The sequence below is a fragment of the Prionailurus viverrinus genome, chromosome D2 (assembly GCF_022837055.1).
Source record: "Prionailurus viverrinus isolate Anna chromosome D2, UM_Priviv_1.0, whole genome shotgun sequence".
Taxonomy (NCBI): domain Eukaryota; kingdom Metazoa; phylum Chordata; class Mammalia; order Carnivora; family Felidae; genus Prionailurus; species Prionailurus viverrinus.
Window position 1 is genome coordinate 65,079,793 of NC_062571.1, and position 23,739 is coordinate 65,103,531.

At 38.3% G+C, this 23,739-nt stretch overlaps 1 long non-coding RNA gene across 1 annotated transcript in view; it reads right to left on the minus strand.

Moving 5' to 3' along the window:
- Positions 1 to 14,025: 14,025 nt before the first annotated feature.
- The window catches only part of LOC125148256 (uncharacterized), a 50,297-nt gene continuing 40,583 nt past the window's right edge, over positions 14,026 to 23,739 (minus strand). The window contains exon 4 of the long non-coding RNA XR_007145473.1: positions 14,026 to 14,104. This is a non-coding gene — a long non-coding RNA (uncharacterized LOC125148256). The remainder of the gene's footprint in view (positions 14,105 to 23,739) is intronic.

The window sequence follows — 23,739 nt, forward strand, 5'->3', positions numbered from 1 at the left end:
TAAATATGTTTTCCATAGGTCTATGGACCCAGAAAGAATAATTCTGCAGTAGCGTAGTACTTTGGAATAGGTTTTTCCCCTTAATTTTCTTTTATTTTAACAGAATTTATATATTCTTGGGCCTTGCTTATGATTTTTCAGAGAGAGATGGATCCTATAAATCTAGGTTGAGGATCAGGGTAAAAAAAAATGCCTCCAAAAATGTCACTAGGATAGAGAAGGTTTATTCTTTTGTTTGACTTTCCACACCCACTTTGAAACTAACAGCTTTCTGAAATAACAATGATAATTACTGTTGTTGTTACCAATGTTGTGAGCTGGTACAGAAGCAATTTGAAAATGTTAATTCCTACGTTGGCTCATCAGCATTTCATCTTTCTTTCTCAAAGGTTATCGTATCCTCCTAATTGAGCAGCCTTCTCAGGAGAATGAGCCCATTTGACTCATCATTAGAATACAGCCTGAAAGGCATCAAAAGGAAAAATACAAGAGACAAGGCAGCACATGGCCCTGCTGTAGGCTTTTCCCTTGTTGCATTGTACATATCAGAGATCTAAAATTTCCAAAAAAAGAACTAAATGTTGCCCTGAAGACTTTGAACCAAAATTGCAAGGATCAATCTCCCTGCCCTGGTGTCTAAATTTTCTTGGGCAGCTGGGCACCTTTCAACATAACCCAGACTTGTACCTAATTACTGTGTTTCCAACTCAGAACTCCAGACTAAATTACTTTCCCTGGCTTACTCACTTTGAAGAAAGGTTCCCATTCAGGGCTGGAGACGGAGAGTTAGTCTAAAGTTATACTACTTTATATGGAGCTGTAGAAAAGCAGGGGTTTTTGTTGTTGTTGTTTTGTTTTGTTTTAAATCAAGTATAGTTACTGAATTTGGTCCACTTACAAGCTCTTAATGAGTAGTATTTTACTCTTCTATCCCTAAAGCTCTTGACAAAGCACTCTTAAAATGTTTGTCAAATGAATGTATGTTTAAACCAACTATATCATCATTTCACTTTGACAGTTCTGTTTTCTCCAACAAAGTAGCCTAGTTCCTGTTATCCAATAATCCCTAATCAGTCATTTCTCATGAGATTACAACAACTAAGGTAACAACTTGAGACAGGTGGGCATCATAATTACTTATTCTCAAGGAGTTCTTGAAATAGTGCCATGGCAAGGCAAAGTTACTTTTCCTGATGTCAGACAGAAGATAAGTAAGATATCACATAGGTCTTCCTAGATATCAGTATTCTGAGACACAGGTGCCTATGAATGACTCACAATTACTGTAATTCTTCATTCTTCAATAAATATCAGTTGAACTATGCATGTGCCTTAAAGGTATATGTGCAAATGTTTTGTCATAGACATTATTTCATGGTGAAGTTATCTCTGACCTGTGGCACTATCATTAGGAAGGATTTAACAAAGGCCCTTTATTTCTTAGAGTGAATAGAGAGCATCAGCAGAACTGAAATATTAATCTATCCTTTCAAATTAGCTAAGGATAAAGGTGTTCCTCTGAGTAAGAAACCCAAGTAGGACTGAAAGAGTCTGGGTAGGGCATCAAGGTGACCTTAGATGTTTGCAGCCAAATGAGTTAGAGGTAAAATGAACAATTGATAAACTTCTAGGTGCAGGAAATAAGCTATGAGCTGTCTCACAGAGAAATTTACTAAGAGGGAAAGAAATCCAAGAATGTCCATGTAAAGCGGTTCTAAACCTAAACTCTAAATTGTGTTTATAGTAGCAGCAGGACCTTGTGCTGCATAACCTTAACTAACTGAATGACTCTTATCTTATGTCCTTTCTATTGTTGCTTAACATTTAAAATGATACTTTTTAAAAATGTTAGTCTCTCCTGGACTTGTTAGTAGAAGGATAAAAGAGAGGCTGGGTATAGTGATGGCAACAAAAATTAAGGGGAGGGAAATCCCGTGCCTACCTGGGTGGCTTGTTACAAATTCCTATTATTGGCCCTTCCCTCCAGACCTACTAAATCTGAATGCATGAATAAGATAACCCGGAAATGATTTTTAAAAAGCATCCTGAATCTCCAGGTCATTAAATCTTGATCCTTGTACCTGAGACGAGGTTTCGATTCAGCTTCCCTTTCTACCCAGCTTATTACAGATTTTCCTCTGCCTAATATTCTAGGCTTAATGTTTTCTTTACATAGGTTTTTTTCTCTTATGAGTTTTTTAATGGATCTTAATTTTACCAAATTTCTATAAATAGTAAGAATTCTAAGCTTCTAAAGAAGTAAATTTGCCCAACTCTTTACCTAGCCAACATCCACCTATCTTTTGAGACTCAACTCAGATCTCAGAAACTTTCCGTATCTCCCACCTCCATCACTGTCTAAATTAGGTATCCCTCCTCTATATTCCTAGAATACTCTGTATTTACTACTGAGACACTCGGGTAGAATCATCTATTTACTTGTCTGTTTCCTAAAGATCCTTCATATCAGATTTTGCGTAATTTGTCATCATGTTTTTACATTCAGCTTCTCAACCAGCACCCAGAACACGGTAAGTACTCAGTAAGTGTTGGCTGAAAACAAACATGCATGCATGCATGCATGAAAGCATCAAAGTCTGATTCTGAAAGAAGCACCGAAATAAGTAAGCTTGAAGCTGCAATTTTAGGAACTAGAGCTCCAATTTCTATTTGACACTTAAGGACATAGAATTATCTGGGAAACAGATCAGATTATTGGGATTCTAGGACCTTGAGGAAATCAAACCTAATAGTTAACTTGCCACAGCATCTATTTCACAAACCAACTGAAGGAAACAGCCAAACCCATTATTCTTTGTGGTGGATGCAAGATAACTAATGTCTTGGGTGTTTTACTAACAGTGCTTTCACACTAATTTTTTTTTCCTATTTGTCATGAAGTATGCAGACTGAAAAATATAATTAACCAACTAACAGCTATAGAGTAATCAAAGAGGAACCCAAGACACTAGTAGGAGAAACTTTAAAATATTACACTTCCACAGGTCCCTTATGCTCTGACCAAGATGAAGATTTTCCCAATCAAGGCAAAACAAATGTCATGGCTGCATACATATATAGTGAAGCAGTACATTTAACTTTACACAGCACAGACAATTAAGAAAAACAAAGTATTTTCCTTAGTATTAAAGGGTTTTGTTTTTTACATGGTATGGGGTTACATTATACTAGCAGAGTAAGTTTTCAGTGGAGGGCAACTTTCTCAGCTCATTTCCAGCGGATGGCCTCAGAGTCACCAGCTCCAACACTAATGAGCTGCCGTCTAGTCGCTTCCCTACAAATCACCAATTAAAGGTAGCCTCTTGTCAGTCCAGGTACAGCAGAAGAAAACAACACAAGTTTCCCAGCACCCGTCTGCTGAAATTAAGTGGGATATAGATTGACTCATGGTGGCTTCTAAAATTAACCCATAAATAAAGGATGTTTATAGAAGATCAAGATGAGAAGAATGGCCTAAGTTAGCCACCTAGCTAAGGATTGCCCCTTCAAGACTAATTTTTCTGCCCTAATTTAACACTAAAAAATTTAACTTTATCCAGCGCATAACATTAACATTTTCAAACCATCTATAATGATTCTTGTTTTGTTTGTTGGTTGTTTAATGTCAACAAATCAAGATTAAAGAGAATTCTTTTTTGGTTACGTCTTTCTTTGGAGGAACAAAACTTGTACACTATTGGCTCTAAAGCACACATTCCTCTTATGTGATCTCCCTCCCTTCAACTGAAAAGTTTTACTCAAGTACACAACTCTCCGTAGGAAAGCATAGGGCCAGGAAATCTCATTTTAGTGGAGAATCTCTGGGGCACTTGGAGGACCATTCTCTAAACTCCAGTCTGGTAACATGAAAATGGGTGCCCTGGCAAAACTACGGGTCATTAGAAGATTAGGAAACCATGGAGATGAACCAACATTAACCATGCATGTAAACCACACCATACAAAGTGTGGTTTATCTTTCCCCAAAATTGCAAGCAGCGAAGTGACACAAATAGCATAACTTAAAATTTTAACACCCCATTCTTTCAGTCACTCATTTTTCATCCATTCCATAATTACATTGAAAGCCAAAGGAAACCCCCTTTCTTAACAATCATCACAGTCAATGTTTTAGAGAGCTTTTTAACTGTGAGGCCAATGGTAACTTACATATAATCTCATTTACACATTGCAGGACAGGAACTCATACTTTCATTTCTATTTTTGTTTTTCATTGAAAAGAGTACTACACAAATGATAAAATTTTAAATGTAACAAAGAAAAATACAGTACAATGTGATTCCTTTTACTTATGTCTTTGGTGTCCCAGACAACGTCCATAGAGGAATGACTATAATCATTTTTTTATTCTGCCACAGATATGAAAGAAAATGTATCATTTTTCATGCAAATGGGAAGACATTGTACACTGCCTCTTACAGTTTGCTTTTTTGTACTTCACTGTTGACTTTGAACATCCTGCCGTTTTGGCACATGAGGCTCTACCAGATTCTTTTTGATGGCATCACACATTAGGTGTACCATCTCAATAGATGCCCAGCACAATAAAAACACAAGGATAAAAACAAGATAGTGGTTTTGCATATTAGCGAATTTAATCCCCATAATAATTTAAGGAGATGGGGGCTATTAATTTCATTATAGAGATGAAGAAACAATCTTGAGAGGTCAATTACCCTAAGTCACAGAACTAGAATCTAGGCACTTAATCATGGTGCTTATCTTTTTTTTTCTTTATATCCCCTTTTTATTGCTTTTTCTTCATCACTTGTCCTCACTCCTCTATCACACACACATACTTGCATTTATTTTCTCTGACTTCTCTTACCATGGTTGGTCAGGTGTGTAGGCAAAGCCCAGTTATATTAAGTCCAGAGTTAATGGACTCACAAATCTTACCACAAGAGCCCCTCAAGAATAAATTTCACTTATATAGGTTCCATCACACCTTCCTGAGGAATTCTGCCAACTGTCTCATTCACGGTGGAAATGATCACCACCTATAGGCTGGGCTCCTTAACACATACCTCTTTCCCCTCCTCCCCCCTCCCTTCTTCCATTCTGTCTATATTCCTCCTTCTTGCAAATGTCTTCAGTTGTAGTCAATCCCATATAAAAATAAGATACTTTTGATTCAGGAATAAATAAAGATACACAACCATGGAAGCAGACCTTTATCTTACCAATATATGCTCAGTTTCCACTTTGTCCACAATCAAATCTTTGTTTTGTGTTTTTTAAATTTTTTTTTCAATGTTTATTTATTTTTGGGACAGAGAGAGACAGAGCATGAACGGGGGAGGGGCAGAGAGAGAGGGAGACACAGAATCGGAAGCAGGCTCCAGGCTCTGAGCCATCAGCCCAGAGCCTGACGCGGGGCTCGAACTCACGGACCGCGAGATCGTGACCTGGCTGAAGTCGGACGCTTAACCGACTGCGCCACCCAGGCGCCCCTTTGTTTTGTGTTTTGTTGATTCATTTGTTAGTTGGCTTTCCTGAAGATGTCAGTCTAGACTATTAATCTCTAAAGCCCTTGCTCTTCTCTGCTGGTCTGTCATGTCACCATTCCAAACCTGCCTTGGACTGGTCAATAACTGGTTCTAGTATTTCCTGAATGACCCTGATTTATACACATATCTTTGCGGTACCTGTGCATCACACATTGCATTGTACTCCTGGCTTTCCTCCTCTTAACTCCTAGAACAAGGCCCACTCACCAAATGACCAATGTCAGGTAAGGCAGAGTGAGTAGGAAGCCAGGGCTGTGACAAAACAGTATTAACATCAATAAGGAAAACTAGTAATAATTGAGAACTTATGAGTCAGGCAGATTATGCATATGTATTAGTTCGCTAAGGCTGCAGTAATGAAATGCCACAAACTAGATGGCTAAAAACCAGAAATGTATGGCTTCAGAGTTCTGGAAGCTAGAAGTCTAAGATCAAGATGTCCGCAGGATTGGTTTCCTCTGAGGGCTGTGAGGGGCAATCTGTTCCATCCCTCTTTCTTAGCATCTGGAAGTTTGCTGGCAATCTTTGGTGTTGGTTAGCTTGGAGATACATGACCCCAATCTCTACCTTCATGTTCAGAAGCTGTTCTCCCTATGTACCTGTCTCTATGTCCAAATTCCCCCTTTGTATTAGGACACCAATCATATTGGATAAGAGTCTTCCCTAATGAATTTATTTAAACTTGATTACCTCTGTCCAGACTATTTCCAAATCAGGTCACAATCTAAGGTGATACCTTCTTAGGGGTTAACACTTCAATATATTTGGTGGGGGGTTGGGGGGGCACAATTTAACTCCTAACAATGTACTATCTAATGTTAACTACTCTTGAGAAGTGTGTTACCATCCACACTTAAAAAAAGAAAAAAAGAATACAGAGACTTACGTCATTTACCAAAGGTCACAAAAATAGAACATGACAGGGCTCAGACTTAACCCAGGGCACCAGAATCTACATCCTGAGTCCCTAACCACCATGCTCTATTGTCTCTATGGATAATAGAGTTCCTCTAATGTGTATACTGAGCTGTGCTGATATATATTCTCTGAAGTAGCATCACCTGTGCATGCTAGGATATCTTTACTCCAAAAGCATAAAGCTTCAGCTCAGGTAAACATTACCCATTAATCTTATCTATTGATTTCAGAGAGGAGACTGAGTTCTTATAGCCAAAGGCGGTTTCACTGTCATCCACAAAAGAACCAAGAATTATGTTTTATTCCTTAAACTGCAAACTGATTTGATGGGCAGACATCACCACTTGATACTATTACATTTTAATTATATGCCATCTCTGGCCTGAGTACATTTAAAACAAATCCTTTTGTCAACCTTCCCTTTGTTTTCAGTACAAAATCTGCAGTCCTAAGTATGAAATCCAAAGGTTTCCTTTTTTTTATCTAGACTTATCTTCAGAATCACCTAATATGTGTTATCTCCAAAAACCTCACTTTGCCAGAAATGACACTCCCCATCCCATCCTGCTTTCTCATCTTCCCAAATGCCCCTGTCCTAAAGGCTGCTCATCACTTTAGAATCCTCTGTCTTTTTATGTCCTTCAGAATTTATTTCCTGACCCTCCCCACATCCCTGATGCTATGCTAGATATTCCTCGTCAGGGCCCACAGTAAGTACTTCTCACGTGTTACTGGTCAGACATAGGTATCTATTAGCTTCTATTTTTTACCCAACCATGAGCATCTTGAAGGCAGGACCCCCAGGACTTTCAGGACCAGATAGTCTTCATGTGGCAGGCGACCACTACTAAATAAATATTTTAACAACTAGACTCAACTCAAGTTCCTACTAACTGCATCAGCTCTGAACATTGGGGAATAAGTTTATTTTCAAAGAGGTAAAAAATACCACCACTAACCAAACATCTGTACATCGAAAACTACAGGACATTGATGAAAGAAATTGAAGACAAATGAATGGAAAGGTAACTGGTGTTCATGAATTGAAAGAACAGTTAAAATGCCCCTATTATCTAATGCAGTCTACAGATCCAGTGCAATCCCTGTCAAAATTCCAATGTCATTTTTCACAGTAATAGAATTAACAATCCTAAAATTCATACGAAACAAAACACCTTGAACAGCCAACACAATCTTGAACCAGAGGAACAAAGCTAGAGGCACCACACTTTCTCATTTCCAATTATATTACAAAGCTGTAGTAATCAAAACAGTATAGTATTGGCATTAAAACAGACATGGAGACCAGTGGTGCAGAATAAAGAACCTAGAAAATGGACCCACACATAGGCTGTCAACTAGTCTTTAAGCAAAGGTGCAACAAAACAAAACAAAAAATACACAACAGGGAAAGGATGGTCCTTTCAACAGTGGTATTGGAGAAACTGGATATCTAACATGCTTAAGAATGAAACTAGACTCACATCTTATACCACTGACAAAAATTAATTTGAAGTGAATTAGAGACTTAAATTTCAGACCTAAAAGCATAAAATTCCCTGAAATAAACATAGGGAGAAAGCTTTTTGACACTGTTTTTGGCAGAAGATTTTTGGATATGACCCCAAAACACAGGCAACAAACTAAGACTGTTAAAAATTTTCTGTATAGCAAATCAATCAACAAAATAAAAAGTCAATATACAGAATGGGAGAAAATATTTGCACACCAAATATCTGATAAGGGGTTAATGTCCAAAATATACAAGGAACTCAAACACTTTAATAGCAAACAAAAACAAAAATTAAACAAATCTGATTAAAAGTTGAACAATGCACCTGAACAGAAATATTTCCAAAGATGATATACAAGTGGCAAAGAGGTGTATTAAAATGTGCTCAATATCATGAATCATCAGAAATATTCAAATCAAAATCACAATGAGATATTAGTTCACAATTCTTAGGATGGCTTTGATAAAAATAAAAAGGCAACAGATTAAAAAGTGTTGAAGTCAAAGGGGATCCCTTGTATACTGTTGCACAGAAATGTAAATTGGTACAACCATTATGGGAAAGAGTACGGAGGTTCCTAAAAAATTCAAAGTAGAACTGCCAGATGGTCCAACAATCCCACTTCTGAGTATATATCCAAAGGAACTGAAGTCAGGATCTTGGAGAGAGAGCTGCCCACCTATTTTCATTGCAGCATTATTTTTAATAGCCAAGATATGGACACAACCTAAGGGTATGTCAATGGATGAATGGATAAAAATGTGAGAGGACAGATTATAGATAATGGAATATTACTCAACCAAAGAGGGTAAGGTCTCACCATTTGCGAGAACATGTACGAAACTAAAAAGTATTAAGCTAAGTGAATTAAGTCAAAGAGACAAACACCACATGATTTCACTTACATGCAGAATCTAAAAAACAAAACAAATGAAAAAACAAAAACAGATTCATAAACACAGAGAAAAACTGGTGATTGCCAGTGGGGAGGTGAGTGGGGAGGGGATGGGCAACATAGGTCAAGGACATCAAGACATACAAACTTCCGGTTATAAAATAGTCATAGACTTGAAAAATATAGTACAAGGAATATAGCCAATAATACTGCGATAACATTGTAGGATTACATATGATGACTATAGTTATCATGGTAAGAATTGTGTAATGTACAGAATTGTTGAATCACTATGTTGTACACTTAAAGCTAATATGACATTGTATGTCAATTATGTTGCAATAATAAAAAAATTAAGTTTTTAGAAGATGTGGTACACATACACACACACACACACACACACACACACACACGATACACAGGAATATTAGCCAGGATAAAGAAGGTAACTGTACCTTTTGCAACGCCAATAAACCTGGAAGGCATTACGCTAAATAAGCCAGACAGAGAAAGACAAATACTGAATACGCTCACTTCCATGTGGCATCTAAGAAAAGGGGGAAAAAATTTCCCAGAAAGAGCTAAGAATGGTGTTTATCAGAGGCTGAGGAGGGAAGGAAATGGAGATGCTTGTCAAAGGGTACAATCCCGCAGCTGTAACATGAACACGTTGTGGGGATCTCCTGTACGGCATGGTGAATGCAGTTATTAACACTCTACTGTCTACCTTCAATCTTCTGAGAGGAGTGTAAGCATCCTCATCATACACGCAAACAGGTAGCTCTGTGAGGTGATCAGAGTGTTCATCTACCTGCTTGTGGTAATCATTTCACGATGTACACATATCAAATTATCAAATTGTACACTTTGAATATATATAAGTTGATCTGTCACTTTTACCTCAACAAAGCCCAGGGGAGAAAAATGGGCAGGGACTTGACTGGGTTAGAAATTTAGCAAAGGCAAATGAGATATCAAGGCAAAAATGAGGCAAATGGGGGGCTACTTCATGCCAGCTAATCTCAAACTTCATTGCACATAAACTTCAGATTCCTCCTTTAGCAGTTCTTAGGTGGGACAAAGAAATTTGCCATTTTAATAGGCATCAAGAGGGACTATTATAAACACTAAACTCAGAATAACTGCCGTGGGCCTTACTATAGAGTCAATAACAACAACAAAAAAGCAACACAAGTTCTGGCTTTTTTTCATTTTTTTTTTTTTTTTACTCCTTTTCTAGGTATAATGTTATAACTTAAAACCACAGCAGGTTCATTAGTCATTCTGGCTACACGATTTTCTCCCTGTCACACATCTCCACTTTTCTTTGTGCAAAGCCTGGTTAAGTCATCTCTCCTACTTCTAATTCAACACAAATCCCTTCCTAAAAATCTGAGCTTCATTACTTAATTACATGTCATGGGGGCTCTGATTGAGAAATTCATCCGAAGACGTTTTATTAAGTTGTCTTGAAATAAAGCAGAGCTATAGCTGAAGACAGGAGTTTGTGAAAAATCAGGTAATGAATGCAGGCTAATACCTCCCATCTCTAAATAGCATAGTATAAAAGCTTCCTTCTTAAAGATGATCATGGAATTTTTTAAATGTAAATTTATCCCTGGCCTCGATAAAAAAAAAGAACCACAAACAAAGATGTAAGAGCATTTGTTCAAATAGTTCTATCTCAGAGAAAACAAGAAACCTGACCTTGTGTTAGCAAACTATCCAAGCATCCACCTCTCAAATAGCCTACAAATTCTCTATCTTTAAGGGTGTTAAAATAATCAAACCTATTCCCTGGATGAAAGATATTGCCATAAACTACAAGTGCTGTGAGAAATCACAGGCCTCAGAAGGCTACCCTGTCTACTATGGTTTACTAGTTTTATCATGCTAACAAATCACATAGTACTTACTCCAGGTCAGTGATATTGTGTGAAAGGAATTTCACATCCAGAGATTTAAGAGAATTAGGAACTGTAACAACCTCTCTGGCTATACGTCCAAAGTAAAGTTAATCATCTTTCAGGAACTGGAAGTGACTTTAAGAATAAATATAACCCTGATGGAAGATTAAAGCCTATCAAAAGAACATGTTGGCTCTATACCCAAAGACTTCACAACTGCTTCAAGAATTTTTGCCAGGCTATACCAAAGCAGGCTGGCCCTTCTGACTTTCCAAGAGGTGTACTTAATTTCTTGATATAGAATGCTGGAGAGCTCTCCAGAGGGGATTTGTGGACTCCTATCCACTTAGGATGGAAAGGTCATCAAGACTGCTAAGATTTAGGCTTTGATGATTTGAACGAGTCTAAAGATGTGCATGTTGCCTATTTTTTAAAAAAGAAAAAATATGAGTTAGCTGAGAAGAGGAAGCTAAGGAATTTCTTAATAATAAACTCAATTACAAGAGCCATTTAAAGATATTGAATATTATGTGTCAGGGACTGTTCTTTGTGTGGATCAACTTTGTTAACCGTCCTGACAACTCTAGGAAGTGGCATTATCTCCAATCTGAATTTGCTCTGAGGTGCACAGGGGTTGAGCAACCTGTCCGAGATCCTACTACCAGTATTAGCAGAACAGAAATTCCAGCAAGGCAGCCTGGTTTTAAAGCCCAAACACTTAAGCACTGTGTATACTGCCTCTACCTACTTCGATGGGTGCCTCGTTGTCCCCATCTCCTTCATGGTAGAAGAATGAAAAGTTAGGCTTCATGATGATGAGATTTTACAGATATTGCCAACTATTTCATTTACAAAGCACCCTGAATAGGCTTGAGTTAGGAATAGATTTATAAACTCCTGTGCCAAAGTCAATGTGAGCTATTTTGAGCTTCAAAATCATTTACACTCTTGAAGTTTTCCCTCGCCTCCTATCTTCAGAGCAGTATTTGTAGTTCTGAGTTTTGACAGAAACCCAATGAGCCAAAATTCAGTTGGAGCAGCTGTTGTTGAAGTATTTCTAGATTGACTGGAACCAGGAGACATTGAATACACCCTATTTATTCATAAGCATTAAAAATGGAGGCTTTTTGTTTAAAATCACCAGTGACAGTTCATCAAAATTTACCAGTGTGATATACGCAGATGACAGATTTCTACCCTTTTAAATGTGTTTCCTTGAATTATACTTTATCCAGAGGCCATCCCAAACACTAAAAGTAGTTAGTGAGTTTTTTAGTATATAATAAATACACTACAAAAAAAGTGAGTATTTGTTGTTATCATGTGTACCAGAAGAATGCTAATACTCTTTATTCCAGATGTTCATTGAGGTGTATTTATTAAACTGTAATAGTCTCCTTTGACAATCTGGCATACAGATGAGCATTATACAGATGACAGGTTTTTCTGGCCACTGTGTTAGTGGGTAAATGAAATCCCAAGCTTGCTGGTATTGCATCAGCGTTTCAAATTATGATCTTTCCTTTAGGTATCTTAAATTCATATTGAATATGTATTTTATAATTATTTGAATGAACTTTTTTTCCCATTAGAATTTTGGTGAATGCTTTGCTCAAAACATTCAAGGGCTGTTAAACTCACATTTAACCTATTTCTGCCAAACGTATCTTGCTTCATACCAGAATTTCTCAGACAAAATTAAAGCCCTCTGTGTTCTAGTTTGGTTCACTAGGTGTTCTGAGGAAGACTGCACATTCAAAGGCATATAAGCTTTTCTCTACATAATATTCAGATAGAATAAATCAGAATTCTATAACCTAAAGAAATATAAAAACACATCTAGTTCAGAGCTTTTCAAATCATGTCCAGTGGAATTCTGCTGGTTTTGTAAAGTAGCTACAATGCAAAGCCAACTTCTCAAGGAATGCAGAACCAAACTCTGGAAAGAAACTGAATCTCAAAGGATGTCATGGAACTTGTCCTAGGACAGCTTATCTCTGTATTTCTTGTCCATTTTGAGTTGCTTCTTCCGTGACCCATCAAAAGCATGCTAATTGATATTCCCTCTAAATCTATATTGTCCAATATAGTAGCCCCACCTCCTGAATGTGAATATGATGTCCTGACCAAAGCTGAATATACACTTGAAACTAGGCCTCAAGAGGGACACTTCTCCTTGATATTTAGCAGTGCAAACGCACACACACATCAGAGATTCAACTTCTTTATTCCGTGCTTTCAACAAGTGATTAATTCAGCCTTTAAAGAGAAAGAGATTCTGAGTTCTGAACCTTAACATAAGGACTGTCAAATTAAAAGAAAATTAAACTGAAGCAATGTGAAGTGTTCTCCATTCATCAAGCTGGTGTAAGAATCGGTTATTCGTGCTTTTAACTTGCATCCTGGTGTCAATGTTGTATTGGGTTTTCTTTGTGCTTTCTTTTTCTAGAGAAAAATATTTTCCTTAATATTAAGGAAAATAACTCCTAAGAAAACCCAAGGTAGGGCAGCTCCAATGTAAATCACTCATTAGTTCAACATCAAGGACACATGTATCCCCTCTCTTTTCCCTTAACCATTTTCAGTTTGTTGGCTTGGTCTTGAGGGTCATCAAATGGCTTCTATATATATGTAGCTTTTAGACACCAAGATTTCCAACAGAATAAGACAAGGTCTTTGTGTCTGTTATTACAAATACAGCTTACTTTCCAAGAAGGATTTACCTTGCCTGCTATTGGCCAGAATTCTATCATGCACCTATTTCCAAACACAGGGAGAAGAGGAGATTCCTGGGACTGGCTTAGTATGATGTAGAACCATGCTTAGAAGAGTGAATTACTAAGAAAAAGTATTGTTTTATTAGAATCTATTGGATAAGCAACTGGCCATAGCTTCATGTCCATTGAGGTATGGAAGGGTAAAGCTGGTTACTTTGCTTTTACTAAATAGCCCAGAATTCATGTTTGATTGCAAACTTCAGCAAAACAAACAAAAAATAAGACAAAACACACACACACACACACACACACACACACACTGCACAAAACACCAGAAAAAGTTTACTAATTTTTTAAATCTTTCAGAGTAACTACTTGACTAGCAGAAGATAAGGCCAGTCTAAAGAAGGGGAGGCAGTAAATTCATTTTAGATATGGCAGGGTTGTAGTCCGTATTTTCTTAATGCTTCTAGGAGTCAAATCTCAATAAACATGTCAAACACCCAGAACCACTCTAAGAAAGAGGCAGCAGGCAGAAGCTTACCTGTGATTCAAGGGGCTCTGCAAGTCTTCTCCAAAGCAAACACGGTTCCCCAAATCCTGATCATCAGGGACTCCAGATTCTTGAAAAAAATGCAAATATGGTCTCTTTAAAAGTAAGTAGTAGCAGGTTGAGAATTAAACCTCACCCTTTACCTCTATTTACATTTTAATGTGCCCTGCTCCTAAATAACTTTTCAACATAATTTTTAATGTAATACTAAAGTACAAGGAAGAAAATGTAGTTTCCATAAATATCATGGAACCATCTAAGGAATGCTTGCTGTATTGGGATGTATTAGTTCCTCAACAATGTACAGTTTTTATAATGATGAAAAATGAAAGCACAAATCTATCATCCCAGATAATGACCACCATCATACCTACATATTGTGTGGATATCTAATACTCCTGGTTTTATGGTTATTTCTAAGGCTGCCATCAGCCAAGGGATTCTGGGAAAAATCAAGCAATGCAAAAATACACTTTTCCCCTTTCTGGAATTTTCCTCATGTATAAGAGAGGCAAGAACCTAATGATCTGTTACATAACAGGAGCCCTCTCCTAGCCTTCCCCTCCATTCAATTTGACTTCTGAATTACTAGAAACAATTTATTGAAAGAATTTGTCGGGATAGAAGGAACATACTTAAAGATCATAAAAGCCATTTATGAAAAGCCCACAGCTAACATCATCCTCAACGGGGAAAAACTGAGAGCTTTTTCCCTGAGATCAGGAACACGACAAGGATGCCCACTCTCACCGCTGCTGTTTAACATAGTGCTGGAAGTTCTAGCATCAGCAATCAGACAACAAAAGGAAATCAAAGGCATCCAAATTGGCAAAGATGAAGTCAAGCTTTCGCTTTTTGCAGATGACATGATATTATACATGGAAAATCCGATAGACTCCACCAAAAGTCTGCTAGAACTGATACAGGAATTCAGCAAAGTTGCAGGATACAAAATCAATGTACAGAAATCAGTTGCATTCTTATACACTAACAATGAAGCAACAGAAAGACAAATAAAGAAACTGATCCCATTCACAATTGCACCAAGAAGCATAAAATACCTAGGAATAAATCTAACCAAAGATGTAAAGGATCTGTATGCTGAAAATTATAGAAAGCTTATGAAGGAAATTGAAGAAGATTTAAAGAAATGGAAAGACATTCCCTGCTCATGGATTGGAAAAATAAATATTGTCAAAATGTCAATACTACCCAAAGCTATCTACACATTCAATGCAATCCCAATCAAAATTGCACCAGCATTCTTCTCGAAACTAGAACAAGCAATCCTAAAATTCATATGGAACCACAAAAGGCCCCGAATAGCCAAAGGAATTTTGAACAAGAAGACCAAAGCAGGAGGCATCACAATCCCAGACTTTAGCCTCTACTACAAAGCTGTCATCATCAAGACAGCATGGTATTGGCACCAAAACAGACACATAGACCAATGGAATAGAATAGAAACCCCAGAACTAGACCCACAAACGTATGGCCAACTCATCTTTGACAAAGCAGGAAAGAACATCCAATGGAAAAAAGACAGCCTCTTTAACAAATGGTGCTGGGAGAACTGGACAGCAACATGCAGAAGGTTGAAACTAGACCACTTTCTCACACCATTCACAAAAATAAACTGAAAATGGATAAAGGACCTAAATGTGAGACAGGAAACCATCAAAACCTTAGAGGAGAAAGCAGGAAAAGACCTCTCTGACCTCAGCCGTAGCAATCTCTTACTCGACACATCCCCAAAGGCAAGGGAATTAAAAGCAAAAGTGAATTACTGGGACCTTATGAAGATAAAAAGCTTCTGCACAGCCAAGGAAACAACCAACAAAACTAAAAGGCAACCAACGGAATGGGAAAAGATATTCGCAAATGACATATCGGACAAAGGGCTAGTATCCAAAATCTATAAAGAGCTCACCAAACTCCACACCCGAAAAACAAATAACCCAGTGAAGAAATGGGCAGAAAACATGAATAGACACTTCTCTAAAGAAGACATCCGGATGGCCAACAGGCACATGAAAAGATGTTCAGCGTCGCTCCTTATCAGGGAAATACAAATCAAAACCACACTCAGGTATCACCTCACGCCAGTCAGAGTGGCCAAAATGAACAAATCCGGAGACTATAGATGCTGGAGAGGATGTGGAGAAACGGGAACCCTCTTGCACTGTTGGTGGGAATGCAAATTGGTGCAGCCGCTCTGGAAAGCAGTGTGGAGGTTCCTCAGAAAATTAAAAATAGACCTACCCTATGACCCAGCAATAGCACTGCTAGGAATTTATCCAAGGGATACAGGAGCGCTGATGCATAGGGCCACGTGTACCCCAATGTTCATAGCAGCACTCTCAACAATAGCCAAATTATGGAAAGAGCCTAAATGTCCATCAACTGATGAATGGATAAAGAAATTGTGGTTTATATACACAATGGAATATTACGTGGCAATGAGAAAAAATGAAATATGGCCTTTCGTAGCAACGTGGATGGAACTGGAGAGTGTGATGCTAAGTGAAATAAGCCATACAGAGAAAGACAGATACCATATGGTTTCACTCTTATGTGGATCCTGAGAAACTTCACAGGAACCCATGGGGGAGGGGAAGGAAAAAAAAAAAAAAGAGGTTAGAATGGGAGAGAGCCAAAGCATAAGAGACTTAAAAACTGAGAACAAACTGAGGGTTGATGGGGGGTGGGAGGGAGGAGAGGGTGGGTGATGGATATTGAGGAGGGCACCTTTTGGGATGAGCACTGGGTGTTGTATGGAAACCAATTTGTCAATAAATTTCATAAAAAAAAAAAAAAAATAAAAATAAAAGATGTGTAATTAAAAAAAAAAATAAAAAAAAAAAAAAGAATTTGTGAGTTAAAAAAGAAATTGTGGGAGGACTAAACTTTTTTTTTTTTTTTTTGGAAATTCAAGAGTAGTTTTTTTTTGCTTTGTTTTGTTTTTAAATATCTAGGTGGTCTTTAGTGGATCATGAGCAAACTGGGTAGAGTTGACAAATCCTTTTGGAGTTCAGTCTGAAGTCCACTTTTTCAAAGAGCTCAAAGTCCTGTCTGAGGAGAAGACTTTTAGCTAGACCAAAAGAATCCTCAAATTCTGCTATTAATCATTCTCCAGGCACAACTCAGACTAGCTCATAACAGCACATTTTTTAATTTCAAATTTCATTAACATCCTAAGTATTATTGATTTTCCTACTGTTTGCTAAACCAGATCTTTTTTTTTTTTTTTTTCTTTCCCAACAGATTCTTAGGGCAGAAGGCAACTCTGAGGCACTTAGCCTGTTTCTCAATTCTATTGAACTTCACTCTATTCCTAAATCCCCACCAAAAGTGAATTTTCCAGCTAAATCTCCACATCACTGAGTCTTCTAACTGCTACAACCTTATCAATTAGATAAAACCAGAGTCCCTTTTTATTTTGGAAACAGACCACCAAAATCCATTGTCAGATGTCAGATAAATGCTGCCCAACCGTTTTAATTAAATCAGCCAAATGAATTAGTTCCATGGGTGTCCAATGGATCTGGTCACACGATAGGAAAGTGATCCGCTGTGATATTCCTGTGTTGATGTACAAAACAACTCCACTCAGTTTAAGGTCCCAGAGGGATTATTATTAACTCTCAAATGCAGGCACCCCAGCTCAGTCAGTTAGGCATCTGACTTCAGCTCACATCATGATCTCCAAGTTTCTGGGTTTGAGCCCTACTTTGGGCTCTGTGCTGACAGCTCAGAGCCTGGAGCCTGCCTTGGATTCTGTGTCTCCTTTTCTCTCTGTCCCTCTCTCCTCACACTCTCTCTCTCAAAATAAACATTCACATTTTTTTAATTGGTTTTCCCAAGGTCATGGAAATAATTCCGAATAGTGAAGATAAAGAAATTATCAAAAGTGTCTTCAGCAAGGCTTCTTTAGTTGACTTTCTATGAGTCCCAAGAGACCACGGTCACTGTGCACATGTACTACAAACAGAAAGAGCAGTAACTTTTACAGAGTTTTTTACAGTTTTACCAAGTACTTCCATGCCCGTTGCATTATCGGACTCCACATAAACCTGCGAAGTAAATGGTTTTGTGCGTCCCAATTTGCAGGTAAGTAAACTTGACTCAGCTAAAAGAAATAATTTACTCAAGCTTTAATGCTCGTACCTTGAAAGCAGGGTTGAAGATTTTGCCATTGCAGCACATTTAGAACATCAAAGATTATCCCTGAACCTCACTGTGATGGCAAAGACTGTGTACAGCCCTTTCCGTAGTCTGGGTGCCATTATTTCTCCGATGACTTCTCTGTCTCTTGTTTGCCAAGCTGTTATGCAACTGAGAGAGAGGGCATTTTCAACACTGTCTCACCATCAAATAATGCAGGCTAGGTATCTAGTTTCCAGTATGTTTGTCTCTCAGTAGGGTTTTCTTTTTTTCCCTTTCCATGTAATTACAATACAGTTTTTATTTGAAGTTTTAACAGAGTATTAGAGGGGGCCCCTGGGTGGCTCATCATCTCATCATTAGTGGGATCAAAGCCCTCATTGGGCTCTGTGCTGACAGTGCAGAGCCTACTTGGGATTCCCTCCCTCCTTCTCTCTCTGCCCCTCCCCCCTTGCTCCACTCTTGCTCTTAAAATAAAGCTATAAAAAAAGAGTATTAGATTTCTTTACTACTGTGTTCTCCAGTTTATTACAAGTATATGGAAAAACTACATGTTTTCATATATTTGCAGTTAATTGTTTTAATGAAATAACTGCTTGTTCTTATCAGTTTTCATTTTTTACATCTTATTTTACATCTTTTATTCTATTGTTCAACAACAAAATTAAACCTACTTGTTATAAAATAAATCCATGCCCATTTTAAATTTTTTTTTTTCAACGTTTATTTATTTTTGGGACAGAGAGAGACAGAGCATGAACGGGGGAGGGGCAGAGAGAGAGGGAGACACAGAATCAGAAACAGGCTCCAGGCTCCGAGCCATCAGCCCAGAGCCTGACGCGGGGCTCAAACTCACGGACCGCGAGATCGTGACCTGGCTGAAGTCGGACGCTTAACCGACTGCGCCACCCAGGCGCCCCATTCCATGCCCATTTTAGATGAAAAATACTGAGAACAGGAAAGGAAAGCAAATTTTAATCCCACCATTCTGAAAAAGGTCATTTTGAGAAGTATTTGGGTACATCATGATATAAAAAGTTTTCCACTTTGTTTTTATGTGTTTGTGGGATGTTTTTTTTTTCTTTTTAAAATTTTTTTCTACAAAATTGGAATTTTAGACCATATACCATTCTATCTTCCTGTTTACTCAATATTCTTGAGGTAATTTTCTCATACCATCTAAATGTGATTTCAATGACTTTATTCCAACAAATGGATACATGAGAACTTAATAGCTGGAATGAGTTCAACAGTGGTCCTCAAAAAAGATTCATTCGTATCAGAAAACCTGAAATCTGAGAATATTACCTTATTTAGAAAAGGGGTCTTTTTGCAGATGTTACTAAGTTTAGGAGATCTTGAGAGTAGGGCATCATCCTCGATTACCTAGTTGGGCCCTAAATCCAATGACAAGTGTCCTTAGAAGGTCAGTATAGAGGGGCACCTGGGTGGCTCAGTTGATTGAGCATCTGACTTCAGTTCGGGTTGTGATCTCATGGTTCATGATTTCGAGCCGTGCGTCAGGCTCTGTGCTGACAGCTCACGGAGCCTGGAGTCTGCTTAGGAATCTGTGACTCCCCCTTTCTCTCTGTCCCCTCCCTAGCCCATGCTCTGTCTCTGTCTCTCAAAAAATAAATAAACGTTAATTTTTTGTTTTAAAAGAAGGTCGGTATAGAGAAAGGAGGCACCATGACCATGAAGGCAGAGACTGAAATGATGCAAGCACAATTCAAGGATTTCCATCAGCCACCAGAAGATAGAAAATGCAAAAACCAAATTCTCCCCTAGAGCCTTGGCAACACTTTAACTTCACTCTCCTAACCTACAATTTGAGAGATTTCTGTTTTTGTAAGCCACCAGGTTTGTGGTATTTTGTTCAAATATGGACTCAACAAAAACAATGGCCAATATAATATTTTTAAGTGTTGACATTAGTTTCAATTTGGAACATTATAAATAACACTATAGTTTGTGTTCATCTGATTTTGCACTAGATACGTAATTACTAGGTGAAAGGATATGAACAGGTCAAAAATCAATTCCAGCAAAGTTGTACTCACAACAAATAGCATTTCCAAAAGCAATAGAGGATGGTACCTATTTTGCTGTAACCTTGCCTATAATGTAATTTTGCATGTTTGAGGACAAATACTTCGATATTTTAATTTGAAATACTCCAATTATTGGCATATTTGCATCTATTTTCATCAGCTTATGAGCTCTATCTCTTCTTTGATTTATTGTTATTCAAAATTATTTTCTTTTGGGTTGTTTATAAAAAAAAGTGTATGTATTAATATACTAATACTTTGCCTTGTAATATTGCCAATTTCATTTTACTGATATTCTCTTTTGTCTTTCAATTTTATCTAATTTATGCAAGAAAACCTTTTTTTTTCCTTTTGAAGGATTCAGTATTATGTTATTTTCCCCATTTTTTAGACATGGATACAGATGCATATTTCACACTTTTATGATCATATCTTGCTATCAGAGATACCTTGATTTAAAAAATGAAATTGCATAATATCCCACCAATACGTTAATGGGCTGAAATTATACATTTCTGTTGTAAGTTTTGGTTTGGTCTGAAAAAGGGAGGGAGTTTACAGGCACCTGGGAGCTGTATGGCAAACTGATTAACAGCATGGTGTTATTTAGCTATTTTTAGCTTGCTGAACTCAGTCTTTGAGCCCTGTGAAGCAAAGAACTGCAGATACCAGCTTCAAGACAGGATTCATGTTTTGAGGGATGCCAACACAAGTGTGACAGCCTCTGGAAAACAGATAGTCTCCATTTTCTGTATGGAACCTCACAGCCTCTGACACTGTGAGCCAATAGGCCATCAGGAGGCAGTCCTGGGGGCAGGTGTGTTGGGGTCTCACAGGAGAAAGCAGGAAGAGTGGCACTGCTGCATCATGTTCCAGAGGCTTCTTGGTCATCAGGCATCATTTGAGGGGGAGGGGTACCTACACAGGAGAAGAATAAAACTGGATTCTCCATGGCATGTGCAACTAACCAAAGGGCCTGTGAACACATATCCACTCAGGTTTGGGCAAGGCTTTTTAGGAGCTGAAAGTCCTATGGGGACCGGGGGGCGAGGGGGTGGGGGATGGGAAGCACCAAGAGCCAGCCAAGTTTGAGTTGGTTTCACCCAAACTGAACCCAATTAGTGAGTCATAGGGAAATTTAACCAGTATGAACATCATTCCTCCATGGAGCCCTCTCAGACCCCAATGAAGTGGCAAGAACAAGAGTTTCTCCTATATTGGCCAAGAGTCTCCAATGTTGACTAAATAAATGTTTATTGAATTGCTAAGATCTCTCACTCTCCCTACCAAAAATAAGGGACTATAAAAGATCCAAGTATGGGAAGCTGAGGTCCTGCCATAAATATTTACACAAGTCAATATTATGTCAATTAATGGAATCTCTTGGGGGTGAGGTAGAGACAATATACGATACTAGAACAATTCTACAATAAGAAAACATACAAGCTTAAATTAGACATATATGAATCTGGGTATTTTTCCCCTCTATAATCACTAGCCACATTTCTTCAATTTTTACTTTTATTCAGGAGCACATTTGATTTGAGGGTGGGTAGGTGGTACTTCTGCACTTTATACAATTTAGGAGAGGGGTTGTGTGCATTCTCATTGGTCAGGAGTAACCTGACCAAACATAAACTAATAATCATTTGTATTTTTTTTTTCTTTTTAACATCAGAAATAATTGCCAAACACTAACCTGTGACATGATGAAAACAGGCCACTCTATTCTGAAAGTGTTCTCTCCAGGGAAAAGATCATGGCCTCCCTTTTTCTGGCAACTAAAAGGATATTTTTTTTTTATTTTTTTTTTTCACGTTTATTTATTTTGGGGACAGAGAGAGACAGAGCATGAACGGGGGAGGGGCAGAGAGAGAGGGAGACACAGAATCGGAAGCAGGCTCCAGGCTCTGAGCCATCAGCCCAGAGCCTGACGCGGGGCTCGAACTCACGGACCGCGAGATCGTGACCTGAGCTGAAGTCGGATGCTTAACCGACTGAGCCACCCAGGCGCCCCAAAAGGATATTTTTTTAAGGAAACCTCTGTCCCATAGAAGCCAAGGAAAAGGAGAGTAAATTTTCTTTCCTTGCCATTTCCTGAATGATCTATGTATTTGAAGCCAAGAAATGTTTGTTTATTGGGGACTTTTAGTGGGCGTCAGTTAGGAGATTTTTGCAAATGAAAGACACAGTTAAGAACACAGTTATATGTGTGTGTACCACAATGTTGAGATCATCATGTGCTTACCGGAGATCTTTTTCCCATCTGTTAGAGCAAATTGGTTTCTGGTCAACTTCTAATGCTTGCAAAGACGGGAATAAACTAATTTTTCTGCACTTTACATCACCAATCATTTCCTTCTTAAATTCTCTCTACCTCTTTGGCATTGGATTTTCCTTCTCTCTTTTCTAGGACTTTGGCTGCTTTTTCTCAGTTTCCATCACTAGATTCTGTTTGTATCTCTCCTCACAACATGTAGCCATTTTTCAAAGTTTTGTTCTCAGCCTCTCCTTGTGTTCCCTCCCCATCCTCTCTCCAGTCGCTCACTGGTCTTATGTGCCCCCAAACTTTGGCATTTGTCTCATGGAGGATAGCTTCAGGGTCTCTAGCCCAAATTATATGCCAACTGCCTGTGGGGTAGCTTCTCTCCGAAACTGTCCACACAAACTTTAACCTTCTTCATGTGCATTTCACTCCGTGTTTCAGGTACAGCACTACCTTCTTTCCAACCACTGGTGCTTGAAATCACAGTGAATTCTGATCCTCCCCACTTCCCTCAGTTTCCAGCCCATGACTCAGCATCCAAAATCTTTTACATTTGGCCCTGGTGGGCTTTCCTATCTATCCCTCTTGCTGCATTTACTACTAAAAGAATTACAGGGGCACCTGGGTGGCTCAGTCATTTAAGTGTCTGACTCTTGATTTTGGCTCAGGTCATGATCTCACATGATCATGGGATGAAGCCTGCATGAGGCTCTGTGCTCAGTACCGAGCCTGCTTGGGATTCACCTCCCCTCTCTCTCTGCCCCTCTCTGCCCATGCTCATGCTATCTCTCTGTCTCTAAATAAACTTAAAAATTTACATCTTATTAAGATTACCATGACAATTACAATAACCTGTCAACTGGAACTTGTATCTTCTCCCGAACAAAATGGGCTGATGTTCTGTAAAATTCTACATTTTTACACAGTATACAAAGGAAGTTGTTGCCCAATAAGCCCTTGTATAATGTATAAAAATGTGGAGTTCTGATTTTTTGACAGCTCTACACAAGAACTTTCCATTGCTCTCTATCACCTCCATCCCGGCATATAAAGCTTTCCAGTCTCAAGCTCTAATCTATCTGTCCAGGCTTATGTCTCTATACTCTCTTAACTATTGCCTCAATTTTATTCAGATAAGACTAATTTTCATATATATCCCCTGTGGTAGAGTTCTAAAGAAGTCCCCTACCTCCCACCTCAGACTTCTGTCCTCTGGTTATTCAA